Source organism: Penaeus japonicus, unplaced genomic scaffold (assembly GCF_977035675.1).
Source record: "Penaeus japonicus unplaced genomic scaffold, GWHDUDI00000001_assembly GWHDUDI00000042, whole genome shotgun sequence".
Classification (NCBI taxonomy): Eukaryota; Metazoa; Arthropoda; class Malacostraca; order Decapoda; family Penaeidae; genus Penaeus; species Penaeus japonicus.
Genome location: NW_028234444.1, coordinates 17,618,524 through 17,646,023, shown reverse-complemented (window position 1 = coordinate 17,646,023; position 27,500 = coordinate 17,618,524). Strand labels below are relative to the sequence as shown.

Here is a 27,500-nt window from a genome sequence, read left to right as displayed (position 1 = left end):
TACATACTACATTTTCAATCAATCATAACATTGCTAAAGCCTGTTAGATTGTTTATATGAGACTAGAAACAGGGCAAAACACTAAAAAAACGACCTACACAAAAATGGTTCTAGTGTTACAGAGAGGCTGGAAGAGAGCGAGAAAGCTAGTGACATGTGCTGGGGGGGTGGCTCATGTAAGGCACTGATACTGATATTATGTTACCCAAGATATTGATTATGTATGTCTACTTAATTCAATGCAATATATGTGAGACCACGTTGAAGCCACGTGGAGACATAAGATTACCACGTGGTCATGATGCTATAAAAACGAAGAAGCAACTGTTCATGGCGTCTCCCTAGGTCAAGATAAAACGGGCTGACCTCAGGTCATACCCTCTCTCTCTCTACAGACCTCGCTTGCAGACACACCTGGCTTCGCCTCGGAGAGGCGCCGCGAGCGCCAAGCCGGCGCTCCGAGCCCGCCCCGTCCGCGAGACGCGCACCGAACAGAGAACAGAAGCCATCGAGACCTGTAATTATTTGTATTTCAACCGTGCCGATATTCACCAAATAAAGGAGTCAAGAATACCAGACATTAGCTTCAAAAACCCTTTGTGAGCACCTCTCACAAAATGGTGGCCGCGGTGAGGACCCGTTCTGTTCGAAAATCTCCGAAAATCTACGAAAACTCGCCACGCTATATCTAGCACAGCAAGAGTTCTGCAAAATGGCAACCTACATTGCAAGAATGTGTCAGGACGTAAGGCCATAGGAACACCCAGGCGATTCCAACATCAAGATTTGGAACCATAAGCCCTGGCAACGTGACCACGCAGCGAGCAAGAAAAATCGAGAAATTCGGACACAAGATGGACCCCTCTGCACAAACGCACCTAAAACTTCCCTCCGAAATGTTTCCGCTCGACATTCTTCACAAAACCGTAAGTACATACAATGGGCCAATTCTCCTTATTTCTCTACTTTCTCTATGTCCCCCATATACGTGTGCTTATGTGTTTTAACAGTGAAAGAAGTTCAAACGTTCTCTGTTAGGCAAAGTGTTCTTTTCTCTCACACTTTCAACATTATAATTACATTCTTATCGGTGATCGAACTGTTCATTTAATAACTGCGTTAAATGTATTGTATATTTTGCCGTAAAACAACTTTAAAGAAAGTAATTTTGTATGTTTCAATTCTTTTTCTATGATGCTACAATTTTTTTTCTCATTCGTTAATCACTCGTTTGTATTATCGAATTCTATAATTCTACAACTCGCTATGTATATAAACTCACGAGTCTAGTTCGTTAGTATTTTAAGGAATATTCCATGTATAAATTATCCCCCGCCCCCCAAGCCACGCTACACCCTATTTTTGCACCGGAAGTGTTGGCGATCTTGATGGAGCTTCCGAAATTATCAGTGATTCCCACCTCAGGAATTCCGACGATCTCATCAAACGACTCCAAAATTCTAGGTGCAAAAATAAGAAGCTGGCTAGTTTTGACGTCAAATCCCTCTTCACCAATGTTCCCACTGACGGAGCCGTCCGAGCAGCTGAAAGGGTCGTCAGCACCATGGAAGATAGTTTGCTCCCGCTGCCTGAACACGACTTCATAGAACTCGTGAAACTGTGCGTGAGCTTCGGGTCTTTCGAGTTTGCAGGAGAGGAGTATCGACAGGTCAGCGGTCTCGCTATGGGCTCACCACTAAGCGCGGTTCTGGCCTGCCTCTTCATGGAAACACTAGAAAAAGACCACTATATGAACATAATCGGCAGACGTTCGACTTGGCTTCGATACGTAGATGACGTCCTGGTAATCGTCCCTAGGAGATCGTGCTTACATCAAACGCTTACGCAACTGAATGCCGTGCACGACAAGATCCAGTTCACCATAGAGGAAGAGGAATGTCAGAAGCTGCCTTTTCTCGATACTGTGATCCATCGGGGCGATAACGACCTACGTTTTTCAGTATACAGAAAGCCAACGAACAAAGATGATTTCATACACTATTACTCCGCACACAGTAATAAAACTAAATCAGGAGTCGTTATAGGATTCTCCCTCAGGGCTTTGAGGATATGCAGCCCTGAATTCCTAGACGATGAAATGAAGTATATTACTGAGGCATTTATGAAGCACAAATACCCTAGGGGACTTCTTCTGAAACTCCGAAAGAAGGCGGAGTTCATTATAACGAGGTCAAGAACCGAAGCCTCTTCCCCTCCAAAGTTCCTAGTGCTACCTCAATGCAACATCTCTGAGGCGGTAAATCGGTATTTCGGAAGCTCCATCAATATCGCCAACACTTCCGGTGCAAAAATAGGTGACGTAATACGCAACAGAAAGCCGTCTACAAAGAATCCTGACAGCGCCTTATATTGCATACCATGCAACGGATGCGAGAAAGCATATTATGGTGAAACAGGACGTGGATTCAGCACCAGGATCAGTGAACATCGAGCCGACGCCCGACACCACAGAACATCCAACGCCATGGTGGTACACGTAGATGAAGCGGGACATCTACCGGATTGGAAACGGGCCAAAGTGATCCATGAAGGATTAAATCAATTAAAAAGAAAAATGATGGAAGCTGCATACATCGCGACGGAGGAGAACATGAACACAGCGTCAGGTCGCTTCAAATTATCGAAGGTCGCGGCAACGTCTATCATGCGGACAACGATCGAGAGGTCACGGGAATCAGCTGGGTCGTCAGCTTTTGACTAATATATATATATATATGTTCCTGTTTACTTGATGTAGCATGTAGTTCTGAAGACGGGGTAACCCGAAACGCGTCAATTACATCTCTTGTGTTGTGAAAATATTCAGTCTCTTTTATACCACTTTTTACCCGTCATCGATATTAAGTAGAAACATATCATTTAATAAGCAAGGCCTTCATGTTACGACGATGAAACCTTCAGAAAGGCTTGGCAAACCAGCCTTGTCAATCCTGATGTCTCATAAAACCGCTATCTTGAAGACCGACGATCCTTCACAACCGTGCGGGATTCGTTCATAATCAGATAAGGTTTATTTGGGTTTGTTAAATCTTCGCAATCATGTTGTGAGAGAGATATAGTAAAGTGCAATATACTCTCTTTTCCTTTCATTTTTCATATTCATATTAACCATATGGAATATGATAAATGAATTATGCTTTCTCCCTTTTGTTATTCATATTAATTAACTAAATCTAATATCATTCTCAATTAATTCGTATTTGCTCTATTTTAAATTGAATTAAAAAGGCAAATTCGATTTTATTCATTTTTTCATGTCTCATATACATTACGTAAGCTCAACTTCGCCTGTCAAACGCAGTGTAAAAAGGTTCCACGCCAGTTGCATAAGTCGTTTGTACTTGTGCGATTTCAGATTGAACGAGTAATCAATTCGGATCATTACTTCATTTTTATCATTGTTATTCGCATATGTCAAGTGCGATTTCATAATCATCTACGAATTTGATATTATTATCATAGTTAATTATTATGTATGTAAGACTAAGTTATTAAGTTAGATACAGTATTTATTTTATCTTTTTATCTTTTAAAAAGGAATAATTCCATACGAACTTGAAATAACACCTCTTACTCACTCATACATACGTACATATTCTCAAACTCTCTCTCTCTCATGTTAACTTTCTATTTCGAAATTATTGCTCACTGTAGATGCATCATCTACCCTTCTTACTTTAAAATAGCTCACCCCACGCTTCTGTTGACAGGCATACTTGGCACTAACTTTGTGTCATGGCATAAAATGAATGGATTCATAGTAATTCGGTAGAGAACTCTCCACCCACAAAATTCTTTTTATCGTCCTTAGTTTGTCGAAAGTTAAAGTGGATAGATATTAGCATTGTATTTCTATAAACTAGCAATTATCTCTTACTCTTGCAATAGCTATTTACAATTTTGTTCACGAACATACTTGACACTACGACAGTGTCATGGCATAAAACGAATTAATGAATTAAAACAATAATTCGATAGGACTACTTAGTGCCACCCACAATAATTCTTTTATCGCCCGAAGTTTGTTGATACAATATATGATAGTTATTTGCACGACTTAACTGTTTTGTAGCATCCTTTCTAATTTATTCTGAGACTCTCAGTGGTTCAAGTAAACCTTTGCCGGTTGCCACTGTTGTCTCCCTCTCCCTGAGAAGCTTGCAGTTCAAGTAGTCCCTTGCGGGTCGCTGCAAGCATCTCCCTCCTTTATCTATCTTTCTTAGAAAAAAAAAACACTAACAAAAAATGAAAAGTAAAATCTAAGAAAGAAAAACAAAGTAAATATTATATAAAATATCGAACTATGCATACACCCCCGCCCCTCCACTCTCTGTTCGTCTTTCTTTGTTTCTTTCCTTGGCCCTGTATGTAAAGGTTATCAAGCAGGTTACGGAATTCCATTAACTACGAAACGAGGCCCGGAACGTGGTCGCCCAAAAGACACCACGGTTTGGAAGCTCAGAAGCAGCAGACGCCAAAAACGCCCAGAAGAGAGCATGGCCGTCATTTCCCAGAAACCAAGAGTGTGGCACCCGTCGAAGAGGACAGCCGGACAACCTCAATTCATAACGTGGAACTCCCACCTGTAAAATAGCAAAGCAGCAGCAGCCAAATACAGAAGAACATGTGAAGCGAAGAAACGGATCCTACATCCGGGACGTAGCAACGACATGAACGCGCCACCGGGACGCGCACACATCACCGCCAGAGTTAGAAGTTGACCTGAACCACGCAATGCCGGACGACACATTCGCCCTTCAAGGACGACTTCAACTTTACGGCTTGAGGACAAGCCTTTTTTTAGGTGGCCGGGCAGTCTGTGAGACCACGTTGAAGCCACGTGGAGACATAAGATTACCACGTGATCATGATGCTATAAAAACGAAGAAGCAACTGTTCATGGCGTCTCCCTAGGTCAAGATAAAACGGGCTGACCTCAGGTCATACCCTCTCTCTCTCTACAGACCTCGCTTGCAGACACACCTGGCTTCGCCTCGGAGAGGCGCCGCGAACGCCAAGCCGGCGCTCCGAGCCCGCCCCGTCCGCGAGACGCGCACCGAACAGAGAACAGAAGCCATCGAGACCTGTAATTATTTCTATTTCAACCGTGCCGATATTCACCAAATAAAGGAGTCAAGAATACCAGACTTTGGCTTCAAAAACCCTTTGTGAGCACCTCTCACAATATCGATGGCAGTGTATTTTGACCTGACGCTTCCTGTCTCCTGTGTTCGTTTCCGTCTTGGAACTCCAACACCGGAAGGCCCGAGGCATAGAAAGTGATTGAGAATTTGTATTTGAGGACGACAGGAATCCTGATGGCAAAGAGTTCAGGACAGACAGGTCAGACAGACAGACAAGAGCGAACAGCTCTGACCTCCGGCCTCACGGCCGGAATCTGTATTAGCCAGAGTCCACAATAAAGACCATGGCACGTGAACGTCTGTCTCTTATCCACCGACCTACAAACAGGGCATCGAGTGGTTATAACAACTGCTCTCAGTGGTGGGTTACAACAGTGCCAGCAAGCTGCTTACAACTGGTGGATTACAACTGATGGCAGCAGTGGGTGGCTTACGAGTGCCAGCTGGTGGCTTACAACTGATGGCACCGGTGGTTTACAACAGTGCCAGCAGGGTGCTTATAGCTCACTCGGAAATAAGCCCAGGCTGGCAGGTCACACGCCTTTTACTCCAACCCATCTGAGCGGCCAGACATAGAAAATGCTACTCATCCGCAATGGGTTAAAATACATATCTAATATTACTTTTACCTTTTAGGAAAAGGAATACAACCAGACCAGACAGCAACTCAGAGTCATGGATAACAGGGACAAGGGAGGGTTTCGTGGACAACATAGAATTTCCAGCCGATAACCCACAACAGCAGGCAATTATCATCTAGGAGTCACAGAATTTACACTAGCTGGAAAGAGATAGCCTGCTACACCGAATCTCTTCTGCAGAACCCAAAGGCAACTGTACAAACTCCAATAACAGATGGACTCACTCAGAAAAGCAATAGTGAAAATCTTGCTATGACTCCAAGAATGAATCATACACTAGGAGCCAGACAAAAACATGACAAGCAAACCTGTCCAACAAATTCAGCCTCAGTGACAAGATAATCATGCCCTCATGGAGATCCAGATCCAGCTGTCAGACTACAGGAACAGGCACACAGAGATGCAGCAATGAGGATATCAAGAGTTATGACTATGACCTTAATAATGCTCAAGAAAAAGGCGAAAGAAAAAACAATGGAGAACAGAAGAGATATATAAGGGAGATGCTACTTGATCAAGATCGACTAGTCTCAAATGGAACCCAGTAGCCCAGGCAATACTCCAAATAGAACTCATGGACCTAAATTTAGAGAAACTGAATCCCACCAAAACCTGGAGCCAGAAGTAAAAATATGGAAAAACAACAAAAACTCAAGACACTGTCTAGTGAACATCTCAAGTCAAGTAATCAGACCAAGTGATAACATTTTTGACAGAATACAACATTATTATAGGTCCTAGCTTCCTATCATGAGGAATATATGAGACGAAGACTCAGTTGCTGTCATCATGGCGCAGTGTGAAGCTTATTCGTAGACGTGGCATTTTCATCTACAGAACTAATTATGTATCATAAGTATCATGAAGTGCCCTGAATAGGGGAGGTCCACAGGGGGGGTGTTCTGAATATTGCAAAGAGGGTTGCAACATATGGGTTCTCTTATAGCAACAGTCAGAGAAAATCATGCTCAGTCGAACTTAAGTGCAGTATAGAAACAACCAACAAAACAGCATTTTACAAACTCATCCCTTCCAGCCACTTCCCAAGGGACGCCCTGACCGCACCAGGACCTCATTGCCACTCCGACACCTTCAGATCCCAGGAGACCAACCAGATGTCACGAGGACCCACGCCAAGCCGGCGCGTATGCAGGTGCCCCCTGGGCTAATTTTGGAAGTTTTCTGCGTCGATCAAGCAGCCCAAGTCCTCCTTGCAGCTGACCTCTGACCTGTTTCCCGGAGAACACTCCTTGACACCACAGCATTGCTTTCCCCCGTGCTGCTCTGAGCGACGACTGTGATTTTAACTGTTGCTAATCTCCTCACTACCACTTTAATGAATAGAGAAAATGCCCTTGCTTTTGCTGAAGTCCTTTTGTGAGCACCCCTCATAAACTGGTTGTAGTGTCAGGACTTTTCTTTTAGCAAAAGAGACCCAGAAACAACCTCCACTCTCGCTCGATCGCTACCTACCACCCGTTGCATACCTTACACCCCGACCAAGTGCATCGCCATCGTCGAGGAAAACGCATCGGATATCTCCAAGCAACAAGAAATCCGGACATCAGCCCAGCAGCCAAGGCAAGTTAGGTGTATGTCGTGTTAGCGGTGTTCTCATTTCCCCTTCACCCCCTCCCTCATCCATTCATTTTCCCTAATTTTCGACTTCGACCCCGAGGAGCTGGATAGCGATGACGACTGGGAGGAACTGGAGTATGTCTCGGGTCTTGACATCTCCATTGATTTCGATCAACCGCTTTCCGTCACTGTTGAATGCCTTGCACAGGAGAACGCCCAAGGAACCCCACGCTTCGAGTGGAAGAAGGAGAATGTACCTCGCCGCTTTGCTTTTGCTGGCCACCTGGATGTCAAGCATGACCACCTGTGCTCGGACTCATCGGTGAAGGAGGTATTTGACTCCTTTACTCCGGAGCTGTGGGAGACGATGATGGAGGACACGAACCGGTATGCCGAACAGAACCCACCCACCTCTTCACCGCACATGAAGAAGTGGAGTGTCACAGATGTTGCGAAGCTTCAAAAGTATCTGGGGCTTTGCATGCTCATGGGTATCCAAGTCCCACCCTGTCTTAGATGACTACTGGTCGACAAACCAGCTCCTTCAGTGTTCCATTTTCCCAGAGACGATGACCCATGATCGTTTCGATACCATCACGGACTCACAACTCCGAAGAAGCCGCTGCGCCAAATGCTACCATTGATATAAAAAATGGAGAGAATACGCTGAAGTTCCAGCCCACCGACCATACCACAGTAAGAACTTTACCCGCCCACCCGCCTGTTCCACCTGTTCTAACAAACACCACCGCCCATAGCAGCCGGCCTGTCTGTGCTACATAACTTCTTGCACGTCGACACCCATCTATCATGGCAACCCAAGACTGCCCACCGCGGATTTTGGGCATAACACGAGTGCCCCACCCCAAGCCACGAAGTCTCTGACACGAGCAGAATAGGCCATAAATGAGAAGTCAAGAGGATCAACACACCGATCCGCAGAAGCCCCATCTACATGCTTTTTGGATGGTGGTTTAGGGGAGTGGATAAGGTCATTGTTAGGTGCGGGTGCTGTCATTGATGCTAACACTGGCCACATAATTGATTATCAGACAATGTCAAAATTCTGTGAATCATGTACAAAAAAGAAGAAAAGTGTAAGTAAGGAAGAATTTGATGAGTGGCATGCAGGGCACGGTGATGTGTGCCACATAAATTATGAAGGCCCCTCAGGTGGGATGGAAGCTGGTGCTGCAGTGATTCTGTGGGGGCGCTCGCTTGCACACAACATGAGGTACACCACATTTATCTCCGATGGTGATAGTAGTGCCTATCTCGCAGTTTGTAAGATGAATGGAAATACTGGGCCTTATGGAGAAGATAACCCTGTAAGAAAAGAGGAGTGCGTAAACCATGTTGCGAAGCGCCTTGGATCTGGCCTTCGTAATTTATGCAAACAATCTGCGACCGAAATACTTCCAGATGGAAGTAAGAACAGGAATAGAAGTTTAGGAGGCCGAAATAGACTGACAGACAATGTCATAACACGTCTGCAGTACTATTTCGGAGTACCTGTCAGGCGGAGAAGGAATACGACTGTAGAGGAGATGAGGGAGGACATCATCGCATCATTTCATCACTGTTCGTCAACTGATGCAAAGCCAACGCATCAACTGTGCCCATCCACCAGGGATTCCTGGTGTTTTTATAATAGAGCAGTGGCAAATGGTGAAAAACCCAAAAGCCATAAAACTATGAAAATAAAATTTGAGCTGCCAGCAGAGGAACTCTCACAAGTAAAAGCCATTTACGATCGGCTGACAGGTGATGATATGATGATAAAGTGTTTGCGTGGGAAAACACAGAATCCCAACGAGTCCCTGCACGCATGCATATGGAAAATTTGCCCAAAGCATAAAAATGCAAATAAACCAATGCTGGACTTCGCTGCTGCACAGGGTACTGCAGACTACAACTGGGGATATGCGGCAAGTTGCCTAGATACTATTCTAGGTGTGGAGCACACGAATATTCGCAAGACATACTTAGGCAAACAAGATGAGAGAATGAACATTGAACCAAAGACCAAAATGCGAAACAGGAAACTACAAGACCTGGAATATGCGGCAGGAAGGTTTTAAAGAGTTCGTCTAACTTCAAGGCGCTGTATCTCAGAACGTAAGTTTTGATCACCCCCTGTTCGTTTTTTTTCGAATTACTTTTTTATTTATTATGCGATTTTCTTCATTTTGGTCTTGTTTTCTTTGTCTTGAGTTGCTCTATAAACGTATCAAAGTAGTTTTTTTAATTACTTAAAAAAATGTTTTATTGATTTTACAAACAACTTGAAACCGGGGGCCATCTAGTAGGGTGGTCCGAGCGATGTAATGCACTGGTATTGTACATCATGCGACCAGAGACATTTATCATATATTTCTACTTAATTCAATGCAATATCACTGGCAGTCTGTTTTGACCCGACGCACCCATTTCCTGTGTTTATTTCCGCCTCGAAACTCCAGCTTCTCTAAACAGCTGTCTATGCTAACGGAAGGCCTTAGGCATAGAAAGTTGACTCAGGATTTATACTTGAGGACACACAAGGAACCCAGAGACAGATCAGAACAGAGAGGCCAGACAGACAGACAAGAGCGAACAGCTCTGAGTTCCGGCCTCGGCCGGAACCTGGTGTATTACAACTGCTCCCAGTGGTAGGTTACAACTGTTGGCAACCAGTGGGTTACAACTGTTGGCAACCAGTGGGTTACAACTGTTGGCAACCAGTGGGTTACAACTGTTGGCAACCAGTGGGTTACAACTGTTGGCAACCAGTGGGCTACAACTGTTGCCAGCAAGTAAGCTGGTTACAAGCACTCCATTTCTCTCGCTAAACCAATTTATATACCTTCATATAAAATTCCCCACTCAAAGCAGAAGCCTCTCGAAAATGAAGTGCAAGGAATGTTGGAAATGAACATAATTAAACCAAGTAATTCCCCCTGGGCTAGTCCCATGATTCTTGTCCCTAACAAGGATGGATCGTTCAGGCCTGTGGTGAATTATCGTCGGCTCAATACTGTTAATGTTCCCAACCCATTCCCAATTCCCGAATCTCCGTCTGTTGTTACAAGATATTGGCTCCAGAAAGAAGTTTTTTCTGCTCTCAACCCTGCTAAAGGATTTATACAAGTGCCAATGGCTAGGGACAGCCAGCCCCTTACTGCATTTTCCACCAACCTGGGTCACTCTTTGGATTACGCAATTCCCCTCTTACATTCACTAGATTAATGCCAATTGTTTTAGATAACATGATAAACGATCAAGTGTTAGTTTACTTAGATATTTTTTTTGTTCTCCCTCAATCTCTGAACATGAGAGGAAAATTCGACAGGTTTTCGAACATTTGGCAGACGCAAATCTTACCATAAACCCGAGCAAATGTCAATTCTTCCTTTCAAAACTTGATTTCCTGGGCCATACCTTAACATCTGATGGTATTCTACCTAACGCAAGCAAAGTGCAAGCTGTGATCGACTTTCCAGAACTGCAAAACCAAAAAGACCTTAAGTCCTTACTTGGTCTTTCCGTTCGTTAAAGGATATGGAACAATAGCGGCACTGCTCAACAAATTACTCAAAAAGGATGTTCCCTTTGAGTGGAATCAAGACACAGATGACTCGTTTCGGTACCTGAAATCCTTGCTTGTCAATGCGCCTGTTTTGGCCTTCCCTAACTTTGAGCTGAACTTCGTTCTCACAACTGACGTTTCTAACATTGGACTTGGATCAACACTTCATCAGAAGGTAAATGGTAAACTTTTGCCTTCGCAAGCAGAAGGCTTAAGCCTGCCAAAAGGTCATATCACAGTACAGACCGCAAACTTCTGGCTATTACCTGGTCACTCCGCCACAGGAGTTGGTACTTGGCTATATAACTGATTTGCACACCGACCACTCCGCTCTTACGGCCGTCTTGCACGGAAAGGATCCACATGGGAGACGAGCCCGTGCCCTTGAACTTTTGGCAGAGTATGATGTAACAATCGTCTACTTACCTGTCGACAAAACGTCGTAGCGGACGCTCTTTCCCGCGCACCGTTATCTTAACTCGAATGATAAGGATTCTTCAGACTCCTTCCCCCTTAGCTTTACAGAGCTTAAGAACGTCCCTCCACCCGCGCCGGTGTTAGCTAACACAGCTAACCAACCCTTACATCCCCCCTCCGAGGATGATATCCGCCACGCGCAAAATGAGGACCCAGTTTACTGTGAGATAATGCAGAAACTTGCAAGATATGAACCTTTGGATCCGGTCGGCCGTCTTGTCTCCTTGTCCGCGATTTTTTAATTAACGACAATGGCCTTCTCTTTCGAAGAGCGACCCCCCAAGAAGATTAAAAGACGTCAGGGTTTCACTAGAAACATTGTAGTGATTCCGGAGTCCTCCAACTCGTGCACGAATTGCGAGAAGCAGCCCAATGTGGCGTGTACAAAGCCGTTCAGATGGCCTGAGACAGGTATTACTTCCCTCTTTTCATTTCCAAGGTAAAAAAGCATGTCAAGTCATGTAATTGTTGCCCATATTACAAGGGTTCAACTAATCAACCTGCACCAGCGTTGCATTACGGCATTTCAAATTTTCCCTTTGAAAAAGTTTCATGTGACACACTGTCAGGGTTTATGATCTCCCGCATTGGTAATAAACACATCCTCGTGTTCATCGATATTTTTTCCCGATTTTGTGAGTTGGTCCCCATCCCTAACAAGTCTGCAAAAGACATTGCAAAAGCCTTTCATGACTTCGTTCAGAGATATACAGCACCAATGTATTTCTCATCCGACAACGGGACAGAATTCCAAGACAAGGTCATGAACAATCTCTGTAATTTAATGAATGTAACCCGTGTAAATATCTAACATTACAGGCCACAAAGTAATGGGATCACAGAACGGCTAAACAGTTCCATCCTCTCCTTCATGAGGTCATTAGTTGACAGCACATCTGATAATTGGGATGAGACTATTAGGAGATACACCCCATTTTCTCTTTTTCAAGCAACACACAAGCCTGAATATTCTGACAACTATGCGGAATATTTATTACGAAATCTAGAGACCAGATTCTCTCCTACCAACATAAAATTGCTCGCCACAAATCTATCGGTATTGGAACGCTTAGTATTTCGCAAAATTCATGCTAATGATTCCATGCGTCTAAAGCTTGCTCTCTGTTTAAGTACTAATTCTGACACTTGGTTCCATTTTGACGTGTTAAAGAGAGCCAGTGACTATTATTCTCCTGCAGTCGAGACTAACCAATCACAAAATTCTACGGTAATACACCAAAAGTGTGCACGAATTTCACAGCGCCACAGCTGATATATGCATACCCATGGAAGAAGCGAGCACTGCAGCCATTGCTGCAGCCACTGATGTCAGTACTATTGATACCCATGTGGAAGGTACTGATGAAGATGATGATACCGGCTTTACTTTAGTAAATCGTAAACCCAAGAAGAAACATGAAAATGTTATCAAGCCTACACTTGCACCAAGTAAGAAATATGTTCATCTCGCCTTCCCCGAAGGCACAAGGCAACACCGCTCCGTCACGGGGCCACACCCCTTGAACTCGTGCGAGGAGACTCTCTCGCTCGTCATCAACCCAAAGAAGGGAGGGAAATATGACGTCACTCATTACAACAAGGAGCTCGCACCCTTGAAAATGCATATGCGCTCGAGGGAGTTCACAAGGCCATCAGAGTGTATAAAGATGGCCAGCCACTCAACCACATCCGAATAGTATGGAAAGGAGAGCAACCACCTCCCAGTGCATACAATTTTTTTTTCGGAAAATACATGCCCACCCGCATCGGGGAATCCCTTAGTGGTGACGTCACAACTAAAAGAACAAATACTGCCATCAGTGATAAAGAATCCCGCGATGACACACGGTGTCATGATATGCTGATAATGAGGGAAGGTAATACACCAATTGGGGATTGAGCTACGAAGCAGAAAATTTAAATTAAGGTCTGACCTATTATTGCAGAATGAAGTATAGACTATCAAATAAAAAACTCCTCACAATCAAATAGGCTTAATGACAGTTTTATATTCGTAAAAACAATGTCGATGTAATCTGCGTACAAGAAATGTTTGCAGCTGCTCATATGTTAATACAGCCATGACGGGTTTGTTGACTTAAGTAAAGCTAACACTGCCACATGAACTAGTAAAAAGACGTACAGTTCCATCATTTAAGAATTAATCAAAGTTTCTGACTAGTTCTCTACCCAATTTCCATAATCAAGACATTATGTATGGGAGATTTCATGGTGTTACCAGAGTAACAGCAATGGGGAGGAAATAAAGCATTTCTTCAATAGAAGATCAATGACTGTATATGACACAGATAAACAGATTCATTTGGCAGGTGGCAGGTTAGATTATGTAATTGGCAAAGATCTTGTACATGGTAATGTTTGTACTTCACTGGTTCGAGAGTTAGTCAGTGACTGACCACTTTGCAATCCTAACAGAGTATACTGTTGACAACAGCATAAGCATAGCTCACAAAGCACCCAGACCTAAAATTACTATCCCACCGGGACTGGAGCATCACTTCAAGGCACGTGTTTATGACTGGTATAGTACCTATGTCGTAACCACTATCGAAAATTACTCTCAGGACCTGATAAAAGTTGTTACTGAATACTACAATACATGGGTCTGCTCAAGAAAACTCTCAAAGAAAAAGAAGTTTCCCAGTCCCTCACGCACCAAAGTGGATAAATGGCTCCATCTTTAGAGAGCATAAACGAGTTCAGGAGCTTGCTAATTGTTATAGGGATGACATGACATCAGAGAATCTTTTACGATTCCTTAAAGCTAATAAAGAATTCAGAGAATTAAAGGCTCAAATTCGCAGTAAACATTGGGAGCAATTCCTGCAAAGTATTAACCACCAAACTTCTGCAGCTGAGGTATGGAAAAAAAAAACGCAGGTTGTCAGGTAAAGCTGTCTCCACTCCGCAGTTCCACAGCCCATTAGAACAGGCCAATTTGTTACTAGATCAGTGGGCCAAAACCTCTCAGCTGAACTCACTTCCACAAAGAATAAGAGATAAACTTAACAACAAAATAAATAGGAATTTTAACATTGCCATAGCCTGTTCTGCCACTGACCCCTCCGACTTTGCCGAAATAACTGAGTGGGAATTAAATAATGTACTTCGCAAGGGTAAGACAACTGCCCCAGGCGAGGATGGCATCACTTATAGTGTACTTCGGCTCATTGCTCAGGTACCAGGTAACCCACTTTTACATCTTTACAGACTAAGCTTATCCCAAGGAATGCTCCCAAGCTCCTGGACTAAAAGCTTAATCATTCCCATACCCAAACCGAACTCTGATAAATACCGACCCGTCTCATTGACCTCATGTTTATGCAAGGTACTTGAGATAATTATTTTGAGCAGACTCATGTATCGCATACATGCCAAGTTATCTCCAAGACTGTATGGATTCCTCTCAGGACGTAGCACTCAGCACTGCTTTACAGAATATTTGACAAATTCTCAGCAAGGCATGCAAACTGTATTTCTCAATCTGAAATCTGCCTTTGATATTGCAATCAGAGACCTTATCCTTGAGCAACTGGCTAGCTTTGGTATTCAAGGTAAACTTTTAACGTGGATTCAAATGTATTTATCAAACCGATCAGCTCATGTTCTCTTCAGGGGAATCAAAAGTACATACTCTATAATGTTTGAGCTTGGCACACCTAAGGGGGCCATACTTAGCCCCATTATATTTAACATTTTAATGCACAGACTATTAAGCAATATACCACTTGAGGGCAGTGATTCCATTATTTGTTATGCTGATGACATCTGCATTAAAACCTCATCCGAGGATAGAATGCAAAAGATTTTTAATGTACTGTCCACAAAAGCTACTGAGTGCGGTTTGATAATCTTGGTTGAAAAAACCAAGGCACTCAATCCTCTTACAATCTCACTGCCAAACTATCATATAGATCTTTGCCACAAGTACAAGTATCTCGGGGCGACTTAACGACACAGAACTCATTATGAACTTAAAAGAAAATACTGTGGGAGCGGCTGAAGCCACTCAAGACTCTTGTTGGCAGAGAACATGGTGTCAATGTTAACATTGCAAGACTCTTTTACTTATCATACATACGGTCAGTCGTAGATTACCATGCCTTACACTTTATATCATTTAGGAAATCAGAGTTAACTTGTCTAGAAATTGTGCAGAATGCAGCTATGAGGAACATTCTGGGTGTCACAAAAAAAAACGAGGATTGTGAACATGAGAAAGGAACTCAACTTGCCATCTATTTACGAAAGAATATCATACATTAATACTATATTTGGTGTCAAAGCAATTAAAGAACCCTTCTGTGATACAGAGTTCCAGAGGCAACTTAAATATAAGATAGTGAATTCATCTTTGCATAACAATACCGAGTCACACTCAAAATCATGGTTGCAAGTGACACAAATCCATACACCAATTAAATATGTCCTTGAGTAGGTTCCTATATGGACGTTCTATTCCACCTTGGAAAATGTCGACATTGAACGTATTTTATGCTGATGTCCCTAAAAACGACACAGTTTCACCAGCTGTACATAAGCAACACACCCTTGCAACCATTAATGAGTATCTTGAAACTCTAAATAATGACTCAGTGCTACACTGATGGATCCCTACAGTCTGGAAGTAGAGCAGGATGTGCTTATGTTGTATATAAAAATATTTTGCAGCACCAAGATTGTAGGAGGGTTCATGACTGGGCGAGCACTACGCAAACTGAGTTGGCAGGAATACTCATAGCCACAGACTTTGTTAACTCAAGGCTCAGGAGTAATTTTCTGCGACTCGCAGTGTTCTCCTGGCTCTGAACACTCTTGATAAAGGTGCTGGAAATATCGTAAATGATACAAGAATAAAAGTACATCGCGCCAAGGAACGGGGGCATGTTATACATTTTGTGTGGATACCATCGCATGTTGGAATCGCTAAACATGATCATGCTGATCGCTTAGCAAGGGCAGGATGTGATAAGCAAATTGTGGATATAGACTTTGGCATACCTCTTGCTAGGATCTCACACATAATAAGAACCTCCAATAGGGAGGACTTGATGGAGCTAACAAACTCTCAAAGACCTGAAAGCTGTAGCATAAAACATTTTAACCAGTTTTTGCAGGAGAGATTCATTTATGGTTCATGCAAGACAAGGACAAGACAATGTGATATTGTGACTGCAAGAATTAGACTTGGATACAGAATGTATTGGCAGGTCAGTTCAGAATGCAATGTAGAAGAGTTAGAAGGTACGCAGAGTTATGTAATTATTTCATAACATCAACTGTACTAGAAGATGTACTTATGCTATATCCGAAATTCGGTATATGATACCCTATTACAACATTTATCAAATGTCTATTCACAGTTGATATACTATATAATATAATCATGTTATTACCTTAATTTGTAATACAATGTTAGCAACAATGTCATGACTCTACATCAATGTATCAAAGCTTGCCCATGCCTGTGCAGTTAGCCAGGGTGGTAAATAAAGATCTAAACAAAAACTGTAACTTCACTAATTTCATATCCTCTATTTCAGAGGATGCTGATGCTACTGGCACTGGTGACGCCCTTACTCGTTAATTCAGTAGGCCTACCCGAGAGGTTACGTGCCGTGCCCGGTGCATTAGTTGAGGATCTAGGCTTAGTGTTCCCTGTAGCAGATCACATTGAAGCTAAAGTGTCTCTTCGCCACCCCTTTCCGACATTTCTAGCTTATCTGTCCACCACCTTGATGATATAATAAAACTACGAAATCAGAAAGCTCATGACAATTTATCTCATAAGCAATTCGCCCTCCTCGACTCCGCCCTCAACTCCACGGTGACTCAATACGGCACGCGCTTCGTGTTGTTCGCAAGCACGAACTCGCCGCGGGTGATCATGTCGCGTGGGTTACAAATTGATCATGGAACACTCATCGTGTTAATAGATGAGGATACCTTTACGTCTCGATTTTCTGAATATAAGTCTACCTTATCTAAAATGATTAAACGTTTCGACGCTTCCATTCATGCTGTTACCGTGATCTCCGATAATATTCATGATCTAAAATATGCTTTTAATATTTCACATACCTTCGATAAACTTTTAACTACAATTAGTAATGCAAACCATTTCACAGAGCTCGCTTTCAATGTTCTATCTTATCAAATAACAGTGAACAAAGTTACAGAACACATTAACTCCTTCGTTTCTTCTTTAATTGCAGCAGGCAAAGGAGAACTTCCTAACCTTCTCTCACCTCAGGACTTCCGTCCGATTCTCCAGTTTGCAGCCTCTAACAATCTTCATCCCCCTTTTACCCTCAATCAACGTATTCCTTTCTATTCATCGCTTAAATCTTTCCTTACTGTATATGGCTTGTCTGTTCTCATTCCCTTGTCACCCCAATCTTCTTTCAAAGCCCATCATATTCATCCTTTCCCACACATGACTAATGGTACATTCTTTACGTTACACCTACAACATTCACTCATTCTTAAAAAAAAACTACACGGTCAAGCCATCACGATTCCTTCAACAAACTTCCTAAAATCATGCACTCAACCAGTCCCTCGCACCTTCGTCTGTCACTCCCGCCCATTACCACTGGACAATGACCTCCCATCTTGCCCACGCCCACTCCTCACCAATCATAACATCATTGGTCAGTGCGCATTTGGAAAGATTCAGGAATCAACAAGACCTTTCGTCTTATCATTTGATGACGTGACTCTTCTTTACTACTACCACCCTACTACTGCCAGTCAAGTGTGACATCAATAAACCAGATATTATACTAAAAGGAACATATATTCTTCCAACTAGGGGAGGGCATGAAGTAGATCTGGGAAATTGCGGGGTAAAATATGAATTCCAGCCATATTTCGTATGCAAAATCTTAATAAATTACCTACCTAACTTTGCATAGGTTTGAAGTTTGCCCTAGCCAAGGACCCGTCCCCCCCCCTTTTTTAATGCACTTCGTGCTACTTCGGTATCACAAACTTTAACCCAACTACCTACCTCACTTTGCCTACTTTTAAAGTCAGCCTTTGCGAAGAGGGAGCTACGCCCCCCTGTGGATCTCCGCTATTCAGGGCACTTCGTGATACTTATGATGCGTAATTAGTTCTGTAGATGAAAATGCCGCGACACGGATAACCCTCATACTGCGCCATGATGACAGCAACCGAGTCTTCGTCTCATATTCCTCTGGATAGGAAACTAGGACCGATAATGACGCGACCACTCAATAGAGGGCTCTATAATTATAATGTAAATAATGGGGAATATTGCGCCATCTGTTGAGAGAACATAACAGCACATGCAGGTAATTCATTGGGGGTTTCCAGTCCACAGCTTGCTACTATCCGTAAATACGTCAACACACCCATGTTTAAATTTCAGGGCGAAGAGGGTGGTTTCGGGGGTGGGGGGTAGGGGGTCCAGAGGGGGCAAAGCCCCCCCTTGGCTAGGGATTAATTCAAAACTAGGCAAAGTTAGGTAGGTCATTGGGTTAAGATTTTGCACACGAAATATGCCACGAAGTAGGACGAGGTAGCACGAAGTGCCTTAAAAGAAGAGACCCAGATTGTGGGGTCCAGAGGTGGAATCGCGCATGATTTCCACGGTAAATTTTCCGAATAACGCCGCGTTACGAAATACCACAAAAGTGGTATCGATGGATTCCTCTCAACCTCTACTATTCATATATAGTGAAATTAATGAGCGCTTGCACCCCTGGACCCCACAATCTGGGTCTCTTTTCTTAAGGCACTTTGTGCTACCTCGTCCTACTTCGGGGCATATTTCGCTTGCAAAATCTTAACCCAATGACCTACCTAACTTTGCCTAGTTTTGAATTAATCCCTAGCCAAAGGGGGGCTTCGCCCCCCCCTGGAACCCCCCCTTTTTAGGGCACTTCGTGCAACATACCTTGGGCAAGATATCCCGAATCCACCATCCTCGCCCTGAAATTCAAACATGGCTGTGTTTACGTATTTACGGATAGTAGCAAGCTGTGGACTGGAAACCCCCAAGGAATTACCTGCATGTGCTGTTATGTTCTCTCAACAGATGGCGCAATATTCCCCATTATTTACAGTATAATTATAGTGCCCTCTATTGAGTGGTCGCGTCATCATCGGTCCTAGTTTCCTATCCTGAGGAATATATGAGACGAAGACTCAGTTGCTGTCATCATGGCGCAGTGTGAGGGTTATCCGTGTCGCGGCATTTTCATCTACAGGACTAATTACGCATCATAAGTATCACGAAGTGCCCTGAATAGGGGAGATCCACAGGGGGGCATAGCTCCCTCTTCGCAAAGGCTGACTTCAAAACTAGGGAAAGTGAGGTAGGTAGTTAAGGGTTAAGGTTTTCGTGACACCGAAGTAGCACGAGGTAGCACGAATTGCCTTAAAAAGGGGGGGGTCCAGGGGGGGGCGAAGCCCCCCCTTGGCTAGGGCAAACTTCAAACCTAAGCAAAGTTAGGTAGGTAATTGGTTAAGATTTTGCATACGAAATATGGCCGGAATTCATATTTTACCCCGCAATTTCCTTGATCTACTTCATGCCCTCCCCTACTATCGGGACCCAGATTGTGGGCTTCATGGGTGCAAGCGCTCATTAATTTCACTATATATGAATAGTAGAGGTTGAGAGGAATCCATCAATACCACTTTTGTGGTATTTAGCGACGCGGCGTTATTCGGAAAATTTACCATTTCCACTAAATATGAACAGTAGAGGTTGATAGGAATCCATCGATAGCATTTTTATGGTATTTCGTAACATTTTACCCCGTAATTTCCTTGATCTACTTCATGCCCTCCCCTACTATCGGGACCCAGATTGTGGGCTTCAGGGGTGGAAGCGCTCATTAAAATCACTATATATGAATAGTAGAAGTTGAGAGGAATCCATCGGTACCACTTTTGTGGTATTTCGTAACGCGTCGTTGTTCGGAAAATTTACCCCTCGCACCTTCGTCTGTCACTCCCGCCCATTACCACTGGACAATGACCGCCCATCTTACCCACGCCCACTCCTCACCAATCATAACATCATTGGTCAGTGCGCATTTGGAAACATTCAGGAATCAATAAGACCTTTCGTCTTATCACTTGATGACGTGACTCTTCCTTACTACTACCACCCTACTACTGCCACAGTCAAGTGTGACTTCAATAAACCAGATATTGTACTAATAGGAACATGTATTCTTCCAACTTCATGTGAACTCACCACTGAGTCGTTATTCATTCCGGTGACCCATTCTTACGCAACTCAAATACAGGTAAATAATGTTAACATCACACCCATGTTGTTAGACTTACCTGTTTTTGATATTTCCATCCCTAAACTCAGCATTAAACCTACATCACCATTACAGGAATTTTTCAAGCTTTGTGTATTGTTTGTACGATGTTCACAAACAAGCTGATGTATTCATACAATACACGAACGCACTAGCCATGATTTGAAGACTGTATATTCAATGTTCAATAATTCTGATATCATAGGTGAGCGCACTTCTTTATACATATTCATACTCCATATTACGTCACTATTTATATTATAACTACCATTTATCTACCCCCCACATCCACATTAACAACACATCGAAAATCACAACAAAACGGAAGAATATGAAAATAAACCGCAAAGCATACGCAATTCCACAACATCCCATAGATAGAGACTGCGAATACAAAACGAAATAGACACGTATCCCCCACTGTAATTCAAAATCTACCTTGTGTTGTGAATTCCGTTGTACACACCAAATCCACTTTCTCCGATTGCTATTCCAGTAATGCTGTTTTGCCGGCTTTGTGACCCGCTTTCGTGAGCGGGCTGGGTTCGAAGCCTCGAGATAGGCGAGGGTTTTGAATCAATATTTTGTAGCGTTTTCTGTGATTAGTGCGAGGAGATATGGGATTTCGGAAATGGAAGTGTATGGGGAGGATGTTGATTATGTTATTATAGAGTCGTTGTGGGTTATTCGTTATTTTGCGGGAACATATGTGTGGGTGTGTGTGTGTGTGTGTGTGTGTGTGTGTCTGTGTCTGTGTCTGTGCCTGTGTCAGCATAGTTATGAATGTATCGTGTAGATACGAATGGCTAAATTAAGTATATTTACACGATACGTTTTCAACATCTTTAGCTTGCGTTTTTGTTTATCATAAATCCAAACACATTTTGAGAGGACTGCTATTCGGACAGTGTTACCGTTTCGTATTTTAAAGAAAATAGTAAAGTGTCATATTCAGTCAAAAGACCATATTATCATAGCCACATTGGTGTATATTGATTTTCGCCTTTACATAATGATGTTAAAGATGCGAAAACCAAATGAAACACACAAAGCGCCTTTATGTAACCAGTGTAAAGTCCAAGTGTAAAGTTCGTTTATAAACTGGGACTTTATCCTTAGTCGACTATAGAAACCCACTTCACATTATACATAAAAAATTAAAGAATCACTTAGGAATCCCTGATGCTAACTCATCCACTTGCTATAGCTCATGGTATTCCAAAATAGCTGACCAACCTTTGATAAGGCAAAATAATGGCGCGAATTTAACCTCGCCATAAAAGACAAAAGAATTTCGAACTGTTTGTCTCATTTTCCACGAGCCAATGGTGTGAATAGTTGTTCTTTGCTGTATCTACTTCGGTATGAATTGTTATATAAAAAAAATAAGAGTTTTGTACGGAAATTGCAAGGATAAGGGTTTTAGTAGTTCATTTTTATAGGATGCTGAGGTGGAAATGGCATTATTACTAACTGTAGAAGTCACATTAGGCTTACGGCATTAAAAGGTATTAGGTTCGATGTTTAATAATTGTATATTATTACTCGAATGATGATGTAGAGAAAACATTACATTTATGACAGATTTACGTCATACTCCGATGCACAATATATATAGTATGAATAAATCAAAATCAAATCTCTCTCTCTCTCTCTATCTCTCCATCCCTCTATCCCTCTTTCCTCCCTTCCTTTCCGCCCTTCCTTCCAGCCCTCCCTCTCTTCCTTCCTTTCCTCCCTCCCTTCCTTCCATCCCTTCCTTCCTTCCTTCCTCCCTCCCTTCTATCCATCCCTTCCCTTCCTTTCCTCCCTTCCTTCCATCCCTTCCTTCCTTCCTTCTTCCCTCCCTTCTATCCATCCCTTCCCTTCCCTTCCTCCCTCCCTTCCTTCCTCCCTCCCTTCTATCCATCCCTTCTATCCCTCCCCCCATTCCATCCCCTTCCCCCCCCCTCCGTCCGTCCCTCCCTCCCTTCCCTTCCTCTCTCTCTCACTCATTTTTTCCCCCACTCCCTCTCTCTCTCGTACATAGACTCCCTCCTCCTCTCACTGAACAATCAATGAATACAGTTCTGAGAACCCAAAAGAAGTGAATCATCATACCTCTGGCAACGAATCCCCTGGGCAATCCTAGATAGATCTAAGACGCTGGTTTTCTTAGAATGAAAGTCTTCTTCTGGTGGGCTAGGAAAACATGCTACATACATGTTAGGATTTGTGTGGGTGTGCGTTCCTGTGTGTGTACTAGGAGCAGAAGTGGATTTCAATACACGAGGGAGATATAGAGATAAAAGGTGAGGTATGTTTTTTTGGTTATTTTTAATTAAAGGATATTTCTTTCTCCATCCCTCTCCCCCCCCTCTCTTCAAAGTTTTCATTTTAATGATGTTCTTGAAGACTATTCAGGACTCGAAATAGGGTAGAGATGAAGTATGGATTATGTACTAAACACAAACATTTCAAACAACTTGAATCGGAAAACATAATGAAAAAAAAAAAACGTTGAACTAAAAAGAAAAAAAAAAAAAAAAAAAAAACTCATTTACGGCTCTTAGATGATAAAAGAAAAACGTAAAAGAGACACACAGAGAGACTGAAAGATGAGATGAGAGATATGGAGGTAAATATAAATAATACATTGAAATGCCCATAGAAACATACGCGATATGACTAACATATCAAAGCGTAATACCATAAGTAACCGGAACTTAAAGAAAAAAGTAGATCTTCCGCCTGTTCTCCAGAGATATTCTCCTGGCGTTTAAGACTTGCCAAAATACCGAACTAGAACAAAATAAAAGATTAAAACATTGCTGTATTTGAGTTCTCAGTTCTCGAGAACAAATATGCTCGTGGACTTTTTTTTCTATTTTTCCCTCCGTTTATTTATTCTCCTTGTTCCAGAGAGCAAAGAATTAATATTTCAGATGGTGGAGGAGGGATGGAGGAAGAGGGGGAGAGGAGGAATGAGGGGGGGGAGACGATGGAGGAAAAGGAGGAGAGGGAGACGGAGAAGCGAAGGGGGGAGAAGACAGAGGAAGAGGAGGAGAGGGAGATGGAGGAAGAGGAGGAGAGAAGGAATGAGGGGCGGAGAAGATGGAGGAAGAGGAGGAGAGAGAGATGGAGAAACGAAGGGAGGATAAGATGGAGGAAGAGGAGGAGAGGGTGACGGAGGAACGAAGTGGGGACAAGATGGAGGAAGAGGAGGAGAGGGAGAGGGAGGAGCGAAGGGGGAGGAAGAGGAGGAGAGAAGGAATGAGGGGGGAGAGAAGATGGAGGAAAAGGAGGAGAGGGAGATGGAGAAACGAAGGGGGTAGAAGATGGAGGAAGAGGAGGAGAGGGAGATGGAGGAATGAAGTGGGGAGGAGAGGGAGACAGAGGAACGAAGGGGGGAGAAGATGAAGGAAAAGGAGGAGAGGGAGATGGAGGAACGAAGAGGAAAGAGGGAGGCGGAGGGATGGAAGTGAGGAGGAGGTGAAAGGAAGGAAGGGGAGGTTAAGGGAGAATTAGGAAAGGGAGAAGGGGATAGAGAAAGGAAAAGGCAAAGTAGATAAACGGAAGAAGGAAGCTTAGGAGTTAGAAGGATGGAAGAGAAGGAGATGGAGGGGAGGAAGGAAAGGAGATAGTGGGAACGAAAAGAGATGAGAAAGAGAGAACGAAAGAGATGAGATAGAGGGAACGAAGAAAAGGAGACAGAGGGAAAGAAAGGGGAGATTGAAATAGAAGGAGTGGGAGAAGAAAATGGAAGACGTACTGATAGAAAAGAAGAGATAGAACATAGAAAAGTAGAAATGGAAAGGAGGAAAGGGAACTCTAAAGGGGATAGAGGCAGGAAGAAAGGTAAATAAAAGGGGAGAGAAGGAGAAGGGAGGCAGAGAGAGAAAAAGAAGAGGGGGGAAAGGAGGAGGAATTAGGAGAGAGGATTAAAAAAAAGGAGGGCAAGAGGAAGAAAGAAGAGGATAAAAAAAACAGTGAAGGGGAACTTTGAAAGTGAGAGAGAAGGAAAAAGAAAGAAGAAAAAAGAAAAGGAATAGAAGAGCTAGAGAGGAGGACAAGAAAGGGAAGGAAAAAAACAAAGGGAGAAGGAGGAAAGGTAGAGAAACCGAGCAGTAGGAAAAAAGACAAATAAAGGAGGCACTAACAAGGAGAAAGTACCGGAGGAAGAGAGGAAGGGGGAGGAGGAATAAGCAGAAAGAGGTCAAGGGGGGGAAGGAGGCCAGGCAGATTGCTTGGTCGTCTGACGCGCCCCTTGTTTACCTGTGAAATGAGTAAAGTGGATGGACTGGTTGGCTGCTTAGGGCGGAGGCAGGGGGGGAAATGGAGGAGGGAGGTGGCACAGGGGGAAACGGAGGAGGGAGGTGGTATAGCGGGAAATGGAGGAGGGAGGTGGAACAGGGGGAAATGGAGGAGGGAGGTGGCACAGGGGGAAATGGAGGAGGGAGGTGGCACAGGGGGAAATGGAGGAGGGAGGTGGCAGAGGGGGAAATGGAGGAGGGAGGTGGCAGAGGGGGAAATGGAGGAGGGAGGTGGTACAAGGGGAAATGGAGGAGGGAGGTGGCACAGGGGGAAAGGGAGGAGGGAGGTGGTACAGGGGGAAATGGAGGAGGGAGGTGGCACAGGGGGAAAGGGAGGAGGGAGGTGGCACAGGGGGAAATGGAGGAGGGAGGTGGCACAGGGGGAAATGGAGGAAGGAGGTGGTACAAGGGGAAATGGAGGAGGGAGGTGGCAGAGGAGGAAATGGAGGAGGGAGGTGGCAGAGGAGGAAATGGAGGAGGGAGGTGGCAGAGGGGGAAATGGAGGAGGGAGGTGGCAGAGGAGGAAATGGAGGAGGGAGGTGGCAGAGGGGGAAATGGAGGAGCGGAGGCTCGGTGTATCATTCACTCTCTCACAGTCTCTCTCTCTCTCTTTCTCGGTGTATCATTCACTCTCTCACAGTCTCTCTCTCTCTCTTTCTCGGTGTATCATTCACTCTCTCACAGTCTCTCTCTCTCTCTTTCTCGGTGTATCATTCACTCTCTCACAGTCTCTCTCTCTCTCTTTCTCGGTGTATCATTCACTCTCTCACAGTCTCTCTCTCTCTCTTTCTCGGTGTATCATTCACTCTCTCACAGTCTCTCTCTCTCTCTTTCTCGGTGTATCATTCACTCTCTCACAGTCTCTCTCTCTCTCTTTCTCGGTGTATCATTCACTCTCTCACAGTCTCTCTCTCTCTCTTTCTCGGTGTATCATTCACTCTCTCACAGTCTCTCTCTCTCTCTTTCTCGGTGTATCATTCACTCTCTCACAGTCTCTCTCTCTCTCTTTCTCGGTGTATCATTCACTCTCTCACAGTCTCTCTCTCTCTCTTTCTCGGTGTATCATTCACTCTCTCACAGTCTCTCTCTCTCTCTTTCTCGGTGTATCATTCACTCTCTCACAGTCTCTCTCTCTCTCTTTCTCGGTGTATCATTCACTCTCTCACAGTCTCTCTCTCTCTCTTTCTCGGTGTATCATTCACTCTCTCACAGTCTCTCTCTCTCTCTTTCTCGGTGTATCATTCACTCTCTCACAGTCTCTCTCTCTCTCTTTCTCGGTGTATCATTCACTCTCTCACAGTCTCTCTCTCTCTCTTTCTCGGTGTATCATTCACTCTCTCACAGTCTCTCTCTCTCTCTTTCTCGGTGTATCATTCACTCTCTCACAGTCTCTCTCTCTCTCTTTCTCGGTGTATCATTCACTCTCTCACAGTCTCTCTCTCTCTCTTTCTCGGTGTATCATTCACTCTCTCACAGTCTCTCTCTCTCTCTTTCTCGGTGTATCATTCACTCTCTCACAGTCTCTCTCTCTCTCTTTCTCGGTGTATCATTCACTCTCTCACAGTCTCTCTCTCTCTCTCTTTCTCGGTGTATCATTCACTCTCTCACAGTCTCTCTCTCTCTCTTTCTCGGTGTATCATTCACTCTCTCACAGTCTCTCTCTCTCTCTTTCTCGGTGTATCATTCACTCTCTCACAGTCTCTCTCTCTCTCTTTCTCGGTGTATCATTCACTCTCTCACAGTCTCTCTCTCTCTCTTTCTCGGTGTATCATTCACTCTCTCACAGTCTCTCTCTCTCTCTTTCTCGGTGTATCATTCACTCTCTCACAGTCTCTCTCTCTCTCTTTCTCGGTGTATCATTCACTCTCTCACAGTCTCTCTCTCTCTCTCCTCTCTCTCTCTCTTTCTCGGTGTATCATTCACTCTCTCACAGTCTCTCTCTCTCTCTTTCTCGGTGTATCATTCACTCTCTCACAGTCTCTCTCTCTCTCTCTTTCTCGGTGTATCATTCACTCTCTCACAGTCTCTCTCTCTCTCTTTCTCGGTGTATCATTGGCTCTCTCACAGTCTCTCTCTCTCTCTCTCTCTCTTTCTCGGTGTATCATTCACTCTCTCACAGTCTCTCTCTCTCTCTCTTTCTCGGTGTATCATTCACTCTCTCACAGTCTCTCTCTCTCTCTTTCTCGGTGTATCATTCACTCTCTCACAGTCTCTCTCTCTCTCTTTCTCGGTGTATCATTCACTCTCTCACAGTCTCTCTCTCTCTCTTTCTCGGTGTATCATTCACTCTCTCACAGTCTCTCTCTCTCTCTTTCTCGGTGTATCATTCACTCTCTCACAGTCTCTCTCTCTCTCTTTCTCGGTGTATCATTCACTCTCTCACAGTCTCTCTCTCTCTCTTTCTCGGTGTATCATTCACTCTCTCACAGTCTCTCTCTCTCTCTCTCTCT

The 27,500-nt window shown here is 43.7% G+C and overlaps 1 protein-coding gene across 1 annotated transcript in view; it reads right to left on the bottom strand.

The window, feature by feature from the left end:
- Positions 1-21,289, bottom strand: part of LOC122263111 (uncharacterized) — a 33,753-nt gene extending 12,464 nt beyond the window's left edge. Inside the window, exon 1 of the mRNA XM_086534865.1 lies at positions 21,197-21,289. The gene's annotated coding sequence lies outside the window, so the exon portion shown is untranslated. The remainder of the gene's footprint in view (positions 1-21,196) is intronic.
- Between the last annotated feature and the right edge of the window lie 6,211 nt (positions 21,290-27,500).